The sequence below is a fragment of the Mobula birostris genome, chromosome 7 (genome assembly GCF_030028105.1).
Source record: "Mobula birostris isolate sMobBir1 chromosome 7, sMobBir1.hap1, whole genome shotgun sequence".
NCBI lineage: Eukaryota > Metazoa > Chordata > Chondrichthyes > Myliobatiformes > Myliobatidae > Mobula > Mobula birostris.
In genome coordinates, this window is record NC_092376.1 from 137792807 (window position 1) to 137805765 (window position 12959).

The window sequence follows — 12959 nt, forward strand, 5'->3', positions numbered from 1 at the left end:
TGAAAATGTCAGTACCATAAACTTTGTAACAACTACCATTATAGAACTGTTTTTTTTGACTTTCTTTCATCTGCAACCACATATTATTGATGGAGTTTTAAAAAATAATATTTCTCCCCATTTTGAATTTAGATAGCTGTTAATTGACTGAAAATGTACATTTGTCTTAATTTGTTCTTGTCAAATAATTACAAAATATTGTACAAAGTAATAGGGGCTGAAGTCCATAAAATCAGCATGAATACATTGCCAAAAGGCAGAGGAAAACAATTTGTCATTCAGTAAATCTCAACTAGTTTCTTGGAGTCCAAGCTATTTTCTGGTATCTTGAAAAAGTTATGAGCAGTCTGATGTGTTTTTTATTTGGAGGCTTTATGTATTGTCCTCAGATAATTCATTGAATTGATTGATCTGCAGTAGTGCAATAAAGTTTTATATCTAACTTATGGTATTTTAGGAAAGAAAATGTTTGCTCTTACCATGAAAAGAGAAAACCAAGGTCATATATCATAAATTTATTTCATTGCTTTGCTTTTCTTCCATCTCATATATTTAAAACAGCATTTCAGAAATATATACCAACCTTGAACTTTATATGAAAATGTTAATAGTTGGTAGTTTTTCACAATTTTTTCAAAGCTCAAAGTAAAACTTGTTATCAGAGTAAATACATGCTATCACCTACAACCCTGAGATTCTTTGCTTGTGGGTACACATAGCAAATCTATAGAACGATAACTGTAAACAGGATCAGTGGATAACAAACTGCACAAATGCAAATATAAATAAATAGGAATAAATTTGAGTATGAAATAACATGAAATGAAAGAGCCTCAAATAGCACAATAGAGTCCTTAAAGTGAGACCATCAGTTGTGGGAACACTAGGAATAGAATGAGCGTACTTATCCATTTTTGTTCAAGAGCCTGATGGTTGAGTAACTGTTCTTGAACCTGGTGGTGCGAGTTCTGAGGCTCTTGCAGCAGCAAGAAAAGGGCCTGGCCACGGTGCAGGGGATCTTTGATGTTGCATGCTATTTTCCTATGGCAACGTTTCACGTCAATGTGCTCAATGATTGGGAGGGTTTTACCCATGATACACTGGGCTGAATCCACTATCTTTTGTTGGATTTTCCTCTCAAAGGCATTGGTGTTCCCACATCCGGCCATTATACACACATTCCATCACACAGCTATAGAAGTTTGTCTAGGTTTTTGTATCTACGGCACTATTCATCCACAATACAAACTTCCCATTGTTTTGGAAATAAACACCGGATTAAAATTCCAGGTCATTAAACAACAAATGTTCAAATTAAATGAATTATTAAAATAGATATATGTCACCAAATACAACCCTGAGATTCTTTGCTTGTGGGTACACATAGCAAATCTATAGAACGATAACTGTAAACAGGATCAGTGGATAACAAACTGCACAAATGCAAATATAAATAAATAGGAATAAATTTGAGTATGAAATAACATGAAATGAAAGAGCCTCAAATAGCACAATAGAGTCCTTAAAGTGAGACCATCAGTTGTGGGAACACTAGGAATAGAATGAGCGTACTTATCCATTTTTGTTCAAGAGCCTGATGGTTGAGTAACTGTTCTTGAACCTGGTGGTGCGAGTTCTGAGGCTCTTGCAGCAGCAAGAAAAGGGCCTGGCCACGGTGCAGGGGATCTTTGATGTTGCATGCTATTTTCCTATGGCAACGTTTCACGTCAATGTGCTCAATGATTGGGAGGGTTTTACCCATGATACACTGGGCTGAATCCACTATCTTTTGTTGGATTTTCCTCTCAAAGGCATTGGTGTTCCCACATCCGGCCATTATACACACATTCCATCACACAGCTATAGAAGTTTGTCTAGGTTTTTGTATCTACGGCACTATTCATCCACAATACAAACTTCCCATTGTTTTGGAAATAAACACCGGATTAAAATTCCAGGTCATTAAACAACAAATGTTCAAATTAAATGAATTATTAAAATAGATATATGTCACCAAATACAACCCTGAGATTCGTTTTCTTTTGGGTATACGCAAAAAATCCGATAACCATAATAGAATCAGTGATAGACTGTACCTAAAAGGACAAACAACCAGATTGTAAAAGACAACTAACTGTGCAAATACAAAAGAAATGATAATAAATAAATAAATAATCAATAAGTATCAAGAATATGAGATGAAGCATCCATGAAAGTGAATACATAGGTTGTGCGAAGAGTTCAGAACTGGGACAAGTGAAATTGAGTAAAGTTATCTCCACTGGTTCACAAGCCTGACGGTTGAGGGGTACTAACTGTTTCTGAACCTGGCAGTGTGAGTCCTGAGGCTTCTATACTTATTCCTGAGATGAGAAGAGAGCATGAGCTGAGTGTGAGGGTCCCTAATGATGGATGCTGCTTTTCTGTGACAATGTTCCGTGCAGATGTGCTCAGTGGTTGGGAGGGCTTTACCCGTGATGAACGGGGCCATCCACTAAATATGAAGTATGTTTGCTGTTCTTCTCTGCATCTGCTTTGGCAGAGACCACGGAAAAAAATCCTGATAACTTCTCAAAGGTTTTGCAGGATTTTGATTGGTGACATGTTTTAATCAGAATTTGGGTGCTGTGCTGCCCTCTCCAGGGCATCTGACAAGATAAAGCAAGATTCTTCAACCAAACAGACAAAAGAACACATCCTGAAATTTAACACCATAAAGTAGGTAATTTGGCTGCTTTTCAGAGGATAAACTGCAAAATATTTGAAATAGCAATGGAACCCTATTCAAACCTTTTCTTTCAGTTTTAACAGCACAAATTGAGATCATTTTGCTTCTAGAAAGTGTATTGGCCATTTAGGAGTTTAATAAGGACTGCATACCTTTGTTTTGGGAGTCAACTTATTTTATTGACAGGTATCCAAATTTTGCATCTGCTTAATCATTCCCCATAAGGTATATTCTATCCCAGGAAACATTTCTGAATTGCCACTGATGCAAATACGTTCCTTTTCAGAAGAACAAAACTGCATACACTCATCCAGCTTTGACACAGCAAACCTTTCGTACTCATATGTTAAAAGACAATATTTAATCACCTTCCTGACTGCTTGCTACACCATGAAGTTAACTTTCTGTCTGAGGACATTCGTGTATCTCAGTGGTGCTGTGAACAATATTCTGCCTTCCATTTCTCCCTGCTACAGCTCCATTTATTGTGTTATTTGCCACTTTTATCCCCACTCACTTAGCCATTCTTAAGTTTAAATCAATAAAGTAAAACTAATAATTGAAAGAGAGAGAAAATATAAAGACACAAATGTCAATGAAAAATGCTGGACATGGTCATTAGGTCTGATGCCACTGAAGGACAGAGAAACTAAATTTACATTTCAGGTTGATAAACTTTCATCTGTATTCTATTATTCTCTGGTCAGATAATAAATACATGACTTGCTGAGCATTTTGAACACATTTTGTTTGTATTTTGATTTCAATATCTGTTTTGTTTTTTGATAAACTTCCAATACTAATTAACCTTTCAGGGAATAAATCACTGTGTATGTAAAGTCTATATTTTAGAACAGCAGTTCTTCAGCAGTAATTATCATATTATGCCTTAAAGGCTGGTTTATTCTTGAAAATCTTGGGCTTTTCTGCAATCTTTAATGAAGAACATGAGCTACGTTGCCCCTAATGGAAGTGCCAAACATTTTCGGCAATAACTTCTACCTATCCCCATTTAGCTGAAAATTTAAGGATGCACAAGGTAGTTGTGCACAATAGCAATAGGGGCCATTTGCCTCCTTGCTCTTATCTGGTGTCTTGTTCATTTGGTATTGCAAATGGTTTTAGAAGTAACTATAAATATAAGATCCTTTTAAGCAACATCTCTGAATCATCAGGAATGTGGTTTTCAAATTGTAAACATCACTGTGCAGGTAACAAAATGTAAATAAATAAATATACATCTTTCAACACAATTAAACAAATACACAAGATTTCATGCATAACAAAAAAATTGGAAGTAGCATTCTATAAATGGTACTAAACAAATGCAGAACCAACCAATGAGATCAAAGCTCTGGAAATTATCTCACCTTTTGCCATAACTTGTGGTGGACAATTAAACAAGTGAGAAAAAGGACATCTCTTCTTTAATGACGTTAGATCCCAGCCGGAAGTGCTAAGTCAATAACCTTCCAAAGATCTTCAACATGCTCGCCATAGCAGTGATGTGCAGATTTCAAAAATTATGATCTCAACTATACAGGTCAGTCAGAATTTGTAAGGAGAAAAATCAAGTTATAATACTTTGAATACTTTTCTCAGTCCAAAATGTAGACTACTTAACTCCTCTGCATAGTTGCTCCCGACTTCTTCAGTTCCTCCAGCAAACTGTGTGAGTTTTTCAAGATTTCCAGCATTTGCACAATATGCTCAGTTTATAACGTTTTGGATATGTACTCCTCAGGATACAAAATATGAAATAGACTGATCATCTGCTTACCTCATATACAGATTTTTGAATGTTCATAAATCTTCCCCTCAAGGCTCTTTCATTAAATTCAAACTAGACCACATCTGCCAAATATCAAGCACATTCCGACAAAATACGGCTCATCCCTGGGTGGCTGGTAAGTGCTTTTTCAGTATATCAACTTTTTGCTCTCAAATTACTTTTCTTTTTTTATTACAAATTACATTCCTTATCATTCCACTTTTGAGTCACCACTGATTCACTGTACTCGCATAGAAGCTTGAATGGACTGAATTCAAGACCTGGATTGGGAAAATGTGAAGCTAATTAGTCACTAGCTGAACAGAGAATGCAAATTGACACATAACACAATTCTACTCAGTATGAATAAAAGATTTTTTGAAAAATTGTCACTAAGGGATTGAGGAAAGAGATTAGAAGTACTGTCTTTATTCAGAGGACTGCTGGAGCATGGCTGTTTTGCTAGAGGGGGAGAAAGAGGTAACATTTGCAAGCTCTACAGGGAGAAAAGATGAATGGAGGATTAATATCTGACTGCTCTCGCAAAAATTTGGCACAAAGTGGACAAGTATTTCTGTTCCAAGCTGGGAGTTCATGTGGTTCTGGGAGCCTATCCACACTTTCACACTTCACCTATTTCAATGTTAGAGCTTACATCAAAGTTCAAAGTTCAAAAGTAAAATTTATTATCAGAGTACACACGTCACCACATACAATCCTAAGATTCTTTTTCTACAGGTATACTTAGCAAATCCATAGAATAGGATCAATGGACAACAAACTGCAAATGCAAATATAAATAAATAGCAATAAATAATGAGTATGAAATAACATGAAATGAAAGAGCATGAAATAACAAGATGGAGTCCTTGAAGTGAGACCATGGTCTGTGAGAACACCAGAAATAGAAAGTGTAGCTATCCCTCTCTATTCAAGAGCCTAATGGTTGAGGGGTAGTAACTGTACTTGAACCCGGTGGTGCACGTCCTGAGGCACTTGTACCTTTTACCTGATGGCAGCAGCGAGAAAACAGCATGGTCTGGGTGGTAATCCTTGATGATGGATGCTGCTTCACTATGGCAACATTTCATGTCGATGTTCTCAATGGTTGGAAGGGCTTTACCCGTGATGTACTAGGCCGAATCCATTACCTTGTGTAGGATTGTCTGATCAAGGACATTGATGTTTCCATACTAGACCATAATGCAGCCATCAACACACTTTCCACCAAACATCTATAGAAGTTTTCAAAGGTTTTTGATAACATGCCAAATCTCCGCAGACTCTTGAGGAATTAGAGATGCTATTCTGCTTTTTTGCAATTATGTTTATATGATGGGCCCAGGACAGGCCCTCTGAGATAGAGGCATCCAGGAATTTAAAGTTACTGACCCTCTCCACCTCTGATCCTCTGATAATTACTGGCTCATGGACCTCTGGTTTCCCTCTCCTGAAGTCTACAATCAGTTCCTTGGGCTTGATGACCTACAGTTTATTAGGAAAAGTGAGCAGAAGATAGATAGGAGCTACAGGGTGTTAGTCACCTGGAGGCTGCAGAAGTTAGACAAGTCAGTGACTGTCAGGGAAGGGATGGGAAGAGCTCAGATAGTAGAGAGCACCCCTGTGGTCATCCCCCTCAGTAATCGTTATCTCATTTTGGATGCTGTTGAGAGGGGTGACTTGACAGAGGATGACCACGGCGATTGGGTCTCTGGCACTCAGCCTGGTTCCATTGTGCAGAAAGGAGAGAAGAAGATGAGGAATGTGGTAGTCAAAGGGGATTCCATAGTGAGGGGAACAGATATGAGGATCTGTCAGCCTGTTAGAGATACCCGCATGGTATGTTGCCTCCCAAGTGCCAGGGTATGGGATGTCTTGGGTCGGGTGCAGAGTATTCTGAAGGGAGAGGGTGAACAGCCAGAAGTCTTGGTACATGTCGGTACCAATAACATTGGTAGAAAAAGGGAGGGAGTCCTGAAGAGAGAGTTCAGGGAGTTGGGTAGGAAGCTGAAAAGCAGGACCTCTGGGGTAGTAATCTCAGGATTGCTGCCTGTGCCACATGCTAATGAGCACAAAAAGGGCATTATCAGGCATATTAATGCATGGCTGAGAGACTGGGGGCAGGGCTCTAGGTTCCTCGATCACTGGGGCCTCTTCTGGGGGGGGGGTACAACCTGTACAAAAAGGATGGGTCACACCTGAACCCAAAAGGGTCCAATATCCTAGCAGCAAGGTTTAGTAGAGCTGATAGGGAGGGTTTAAACTAATTTGGTAGGGGGATAGGAATCAGAGTGAGGAAGGGGGAACAGAAATAAATCAAAGATAGTGTGCAACAGAGATGCTAGAAAGGACAGGCTGGAGATAAGGCATAATCACAGCCAGTGGGATGATTTTCAGGGCAGTAGAGGCATGGTGCAGTTAAAACAAAAAGCAACAAATACTGGACTGAGAGTGTTGTATTTGAATGCACACAGCATAAGAAATAAAATGGACGATCTTGAAATTCAGCTACAGATTGGCAAGTATGACATTGTGGCCTTCTCTGAAACTTGGCTAAAAATGGCTGCTTTTGGGAGCTGAACGTCCAAGGATGTACAGTGTATCGGTAGTATACATTAGTAGGCAGAGGGGGTGGTGTGGTCCTGTGTACAAGAAATAATATTAAATCATTAGAAAGACTGACATAGGATTGGAAGGTGCAGGGGCTCTATGGGTTGAGTTAAGAAATAGCAAGGGTAAAAAGACCCTAATGGCAGTTGTATACAGGCCTCCAAATAGCAGCTGGGATGTGGATTACAAATTACAACAGGAGATGGAAAAGGCATGTCAGAAGAACAATATCATGATGATCATTGGGGATTTTAACATGAAAGTGGATTGGGAAAATCAAGCCAGTACTGGACCTCAAGAGAGAGAATTTATAGAATGTCTAAGGGCTTTTTAGAACAGCTTGTTGTTGAGCCCACTAGGGGATTGGCTTTGCTGGATTGGGTGTTGTGCAATGATCCGGAGGTAATAAGAGAGTTTAAGGTTAAGGAATCCTTAGGGAACAGTGATCACAATATGACTGGGTTCACTTTAAAATTTGAGAAGTAGAAACTAAATTCCAATTTGTCAGTATTTCAGTGGAATAAAGGAAAATACAATGGCATGAGAGGAGAACTGGCCAAAATTGACCGGAAAGGGACACTAGCAGGAAGGACAGCAGAACACCAATTGCTGGAGTTTCTGCGAAAAATGAGGGACATGCAAGATAGATATATTCCAAATAAGAAATACATTTTTGAATGGAAGACAGTCACTACCATGGCTGACAAGTGAAGTCAGAACCAAAGTAAAAGCAAAAGGGAGGGCATACAAGAAAGCCAAAGCTATTGGGAAGATAAAGGATTGGGAAGCTGTTAAAAACTTGCAGAAGGAAACAAACAAGACATTAGGAAGGAAAAGATGAATTGTGAAAGGAAGCTGATGACTAATATCAAAGAAGATACTAAAAGCTTTTTGAAGTATATAAAGGGTAAAAGAAAGTTGAGGATAGATATAGGACCAATAGAAAATAATGCTGGAGATACTGTAATGAGAGATGCAAAGATGACAGAGGAACTGAATGGGTATTTTGCATCAACCTTCACAGTGGAAGACATCTGCCGTATACCGGACATTCAAGAGTGTCAGGGAAGTGGAGTATGTGCAGTGCAAATTACGACTGAGAAGGTGCTCAGGAAGCTTAATGGTCTGAGGGTGGATAAATCTCCTGAACCTCATGGAATGCACCCTCGGGTTCTGAAGGAAGTAGCTTGAAAGATTGCAGAGGCATTAACAATGAACTTTCAAGAATCGATAGATTTTGGCATTTACCAGATGACTGGAAAATTGCAAATGTTACTCCGCTATTTAAGAAGGGTGGGAGGTAGCAGAAAGGAAAATATAGCCCTGTTAGCCTGACATCAGCGGTTGGGAAGTTGTTGGAGTCGATTGTTAGGGATGAGGTTACAGAGAACCTGGAGGCACATGACAAGATAGGCCAAATCCAGTATGGTTTCCTGAAAAGAAAATCCCGCCTGACTAACCTACTGCAATTTTTTGAGGATATTACAAGCAGGGTAGACAAAGGACATGCAGTAGATGTGGTGTACTTGGATTTTCAGAAGGCCTTTGACAAGGTGCCACACATGACGCTGCTTAGCAAGATAAGAGCCCATGGAATTACGGGGAAGTTACTAGCATAGGTGAAGCATTGGCTGATCAGCAGAAAACAGAGAGTGGGAATAAAGTGATCCTATTCTGGCTGGCTGACGGTTATCAATGGAGTTCCACAAGGGTCAATGATGGGACCACTGCTTTTTACGATGTATATCAATGATTTGGACCAGGAGATTAGTGGATTTGAGGCTAAATTTGCCGATGGTACAAAGATAGGTGGAGGAATGGGTACTGTTGAGGAAACAGAGACCCTGCAGAGAGACTTAGATAGTTTAGGGAAATGGGCAAAGAAGTAGCAAATGAAATACAATGTTGGAAAGTGTATGGTCATGCACTTTGGTGAAAGAAATAAATGGGCAGACTATTATTTAGATGGGGAAAGAATTTAAAATGCAGAGATGCAAAGGGACTTGGCGGTCCTTGTGCATGATACCCTAAAGGTTAACATTCAGGTTGAGTCAGGGGTGTAGAAGGTGAATGCAATGTTGGCATTCATTTCTAGAGGTATCGAATATAAGAGCAGGGATGTGATGTTGAGGCTCTATAAGGCACTCATGAGACCACACTTGGAGTATTGTGTGCACTTTTGGGCTCCTTATTTTAGAAAGGATATATTGACATTGGAGAGGGTTCAGAGAAGATTCACAAGAATGATTCCAGGAATGAAAGGGTTACTGTATGAGGAACATACATGGGCTGTATGGAGAATGAGGGGGAATCTCATAAAAACATTCTGAATGTTAAAAGGCCTGAACAGATTAGATATGGCAAAGTTATTTCCCACGGTAGGGGAGTCTAGGACAAGAGGACATGACTTCGGAATTAAAGGACGTCCATGTAGAATACAGATGCAGAGAAATTACTTTAGTCAGAGGGTGGTAAATCTGTGGAATTTGTTGCCACGAGCGGCTGTGGAGGCCAAGTCATTGGGTGCATTTAAGGCAGAGATAGATAGGTTCTTGATTAGCCAGGGCATCAAAGGGTATGGGGTGAAGGCAGGAGAATGGGGATGACTGATAGAATTGGATCAGCCCATGATTGAATGGTGGAGCAGACTCGATGGACTGAATGGCCTGCTTCTACCTCTGGTTTCCAGCTCCTAAAGTCTGCAATCAGTTCTTTGGTCTTACTGACATTGAGTGAGAGATTGTTGTTATTACATCATTCAGCCAAATTTTCAGTCTCCCTCCTGTATGCTGATTCATCACCACCTTTGATATGTCCCACAACTGTAGTGTCATCAGCAAACTTCTACATGGTGTTGGAGCTGTACTTAGCCACACAGTGAAAAGTATAAAACGAGTAGAGCAGGGGACTAAGCACACATCCCTGTGGTGCTCCTGTGCTAAAGGAGATTGTGGATGAGATGTTTTTGCCAATCAGAACTGACTGGTGTCTACAAGTGAGGAAATCCAGGATCCAATTTATCCAACATCAACTTACACTTTAAAGGTGAATGCCCCCTGTAATGTATTATCTTCAAATTCTCTCACTCTCAGTCTACCTTATTTTGTGGCAATGAGGTCGTGCATAATTGTTTATTAAACAATTATATTCTTATTAAAAAACATTCCTCACAATTTAACTATCATTGATAATAAAACATCTGAGGTCAAACAAGTACTTCTGTGCAATTTTACATCATATGCTAGTCTCCTTTTGGTTTCTCTGTTGGTTTAGTTGATAACATACTTGCCCAGAATCAAAGGTTTTTTGGTTGACTCAATTCAGAGTTTGAGCATAAAATTTCAAGCTGAAGGTGTTGTTAGATCTGCTGCCTTTTGGATGAGATTTTGAGCTATCTGTTCCTCGAAAGTTGATATGAATGGTTCTGTGCTGGAATGAAGTAAAGGTTAATTATCCCAGCCAATTACTCAATATTAGTAAAACAGATTAGCTGTTTCTGATCATATTCTTGGTTGTACAACCTTGCTGTGTACAAATTCATTGCCATATTTTGCACATTCTAACATTGCCATCATTTCCAAAATTTAACTGGTTGTTAAATGCTTTCAAGCACACTGAAAGCAATGCCTTCCTTTATTTCTTTATATAGAGCAATTTTCTCATTAATATGGTTGATGAATTACATTCACAGTCTTTTCATGCAGGTATTACTCAAAACAATTTGTTGTGTTCACCTTTTTCTAAATTATTGGCAGTAAATTCCATACATACCGGGCTTGTAATAGACACAAGGTTCTGAGGTGTCCTGGGAAATAAATAACATGAATAGATACGTTTATTGGAAGCAGATTAGATCAGTTACTGAAGCACAAGTTAAAAAGTGGGTTGAGGAAAGATGTTTAAGGGAAAATTGAGAACAAGAGTGCTTTTATTTCGTTCAAATGAGAAACAGGGTAGTGAATACCATCAATGGTCAGAGTGCTTACGGCAGTCATGAAATGTTGAATTATTATTCCCCCTCCCCCCCCCCACACACACACACACCCTCTCCCACAGTATTAAAGCTGAATTGAGGATTCTATATCCATTTTACTACTGTCTGAACAATCTTTGAATCACCACATCTTAAACATTCAAGGCCTATAAATCTGAATAAATGAAGCTCTAATTTCAGCAGTACTTTAGAGTTTGCAGCACCAATGCTTCTTATTGTTAATTGAAACACACTTCCTCCTTCTATGGCCATTGACACTTTTATTCTTATTAGTTGAGTTATTATTTGGTCTTAACTAAGGCTGTGACGGTGCCTAAGATATATACTGATAAACATATACTCCTGTTCATCTCCACAACACAAGAGATTCTGCAGATTTTTGAAATCCAGAGTAACACACGCAAAATGCTGGAAGATCATAGCAGGTCAGGCAGCACCTACGGAGAGAATAAATGTTTGATATTTCAAGCCGGGACCGGCTAGTCCTGACAAACGGTCTTGGGCCAGGACTTTAACTGCTTATTACTCTCCAAAGGTTCTGCCTGAACTGTTGAGTTCCTCCTGCATTTTAGTCATAGTCATAGTCATACTTTATTAATCCAGGGGGAAATTGTTTTTTATTACAGTTGCTCCATAAATAATAACTAGTAATAGAACCATAGATAGTTAAATAGTAATATGTAAATGCCAGGAAATAAGTCCAGGACCAGCCTATTGGCTCAGGATGTCTGACCCTCCAAGGGAGGAGTTGTAAAGTTTGATGGCCACAGGCAGGAATGACTTCCTATGACGCTCAGTGCTGCATCTCGGTGGAATGAGTCTCTGGCTGAATGTACCCCTGTGCCCACCCAGTACATTATGTAGTGGATGGGAGACATTGATCAAGATGGCATGCAACTTAGACAGCATCCTCTTTTCAGACACCACCGTGAGAGAGTCCAGTTACATCCCTACAACATCACTGGCCTTATGAATGAGTTTGTTGATTCTGTTGGTGTCTGCCACCCTCAGCCTGCTGCCCCAGCACACAACAGCAAATATGGTAGCACTGGCCACCACAGACTCATAGAACATCCTCAGCATCGTCCGGCAGATGTTAAAGGACCTCAGTCTCCTCAGGAAATAGAGACGGCTCTGACCCTTCTTGTAGACAGCCTCAGTGTTCTTTGACCAGTCCAGTTTATTTTCAATTCGTATCCCCAGGTATTTGTAATCCTCCACCATGTCCACACTGACCCCCTGGATGGAAACAGGGGTCACTGGTACCTTAGCTCTCCTCAGGTCTACCACCAGCTCCTTAGTCTTTTTCACATTAAGCTGCAGATAATTCTGCTCACACCATGTGACAAAGTTTCCTACCATAGCCCTGTACTCAGCCTCATCTCCTTTGCTGATGCATCCAACTATGGCAGAGTCATCCGAAAACTTCTGAAGATGACAAGACTCTGTGCAGTAGTTGAAGTCCGAGGTGTAAACTCCTCTGTTGTATCCAGAGGAATCAACTCCTCTTTAAGTTTCAACTTGTCAAAATCAGGACCCTGGCTCAGAATACAAACCTATCCAAGTTCATGAACACTGGTGTTCCCAACCATGTCTCTGTAGCATAACTAGTTCACAGTTTGGATTTCATTTCTGACCATAGACTGACAACTGATATTTTACCTCTGGCCATTATGAATACATCAAATGCAATGCTTGTCATAGCACACACTATTCACTGGGCAGCATGGCAGGGGTTCTGGAGGAAGGTGCCTTACTTGTCAAAACTCCTCGTGATATCTGAGTGGAATGGGCTGCATTTGAACTGGTGGGCAAACCTATATCCTAATGGGGAAATTTGCTTCTTCTACCAGGGA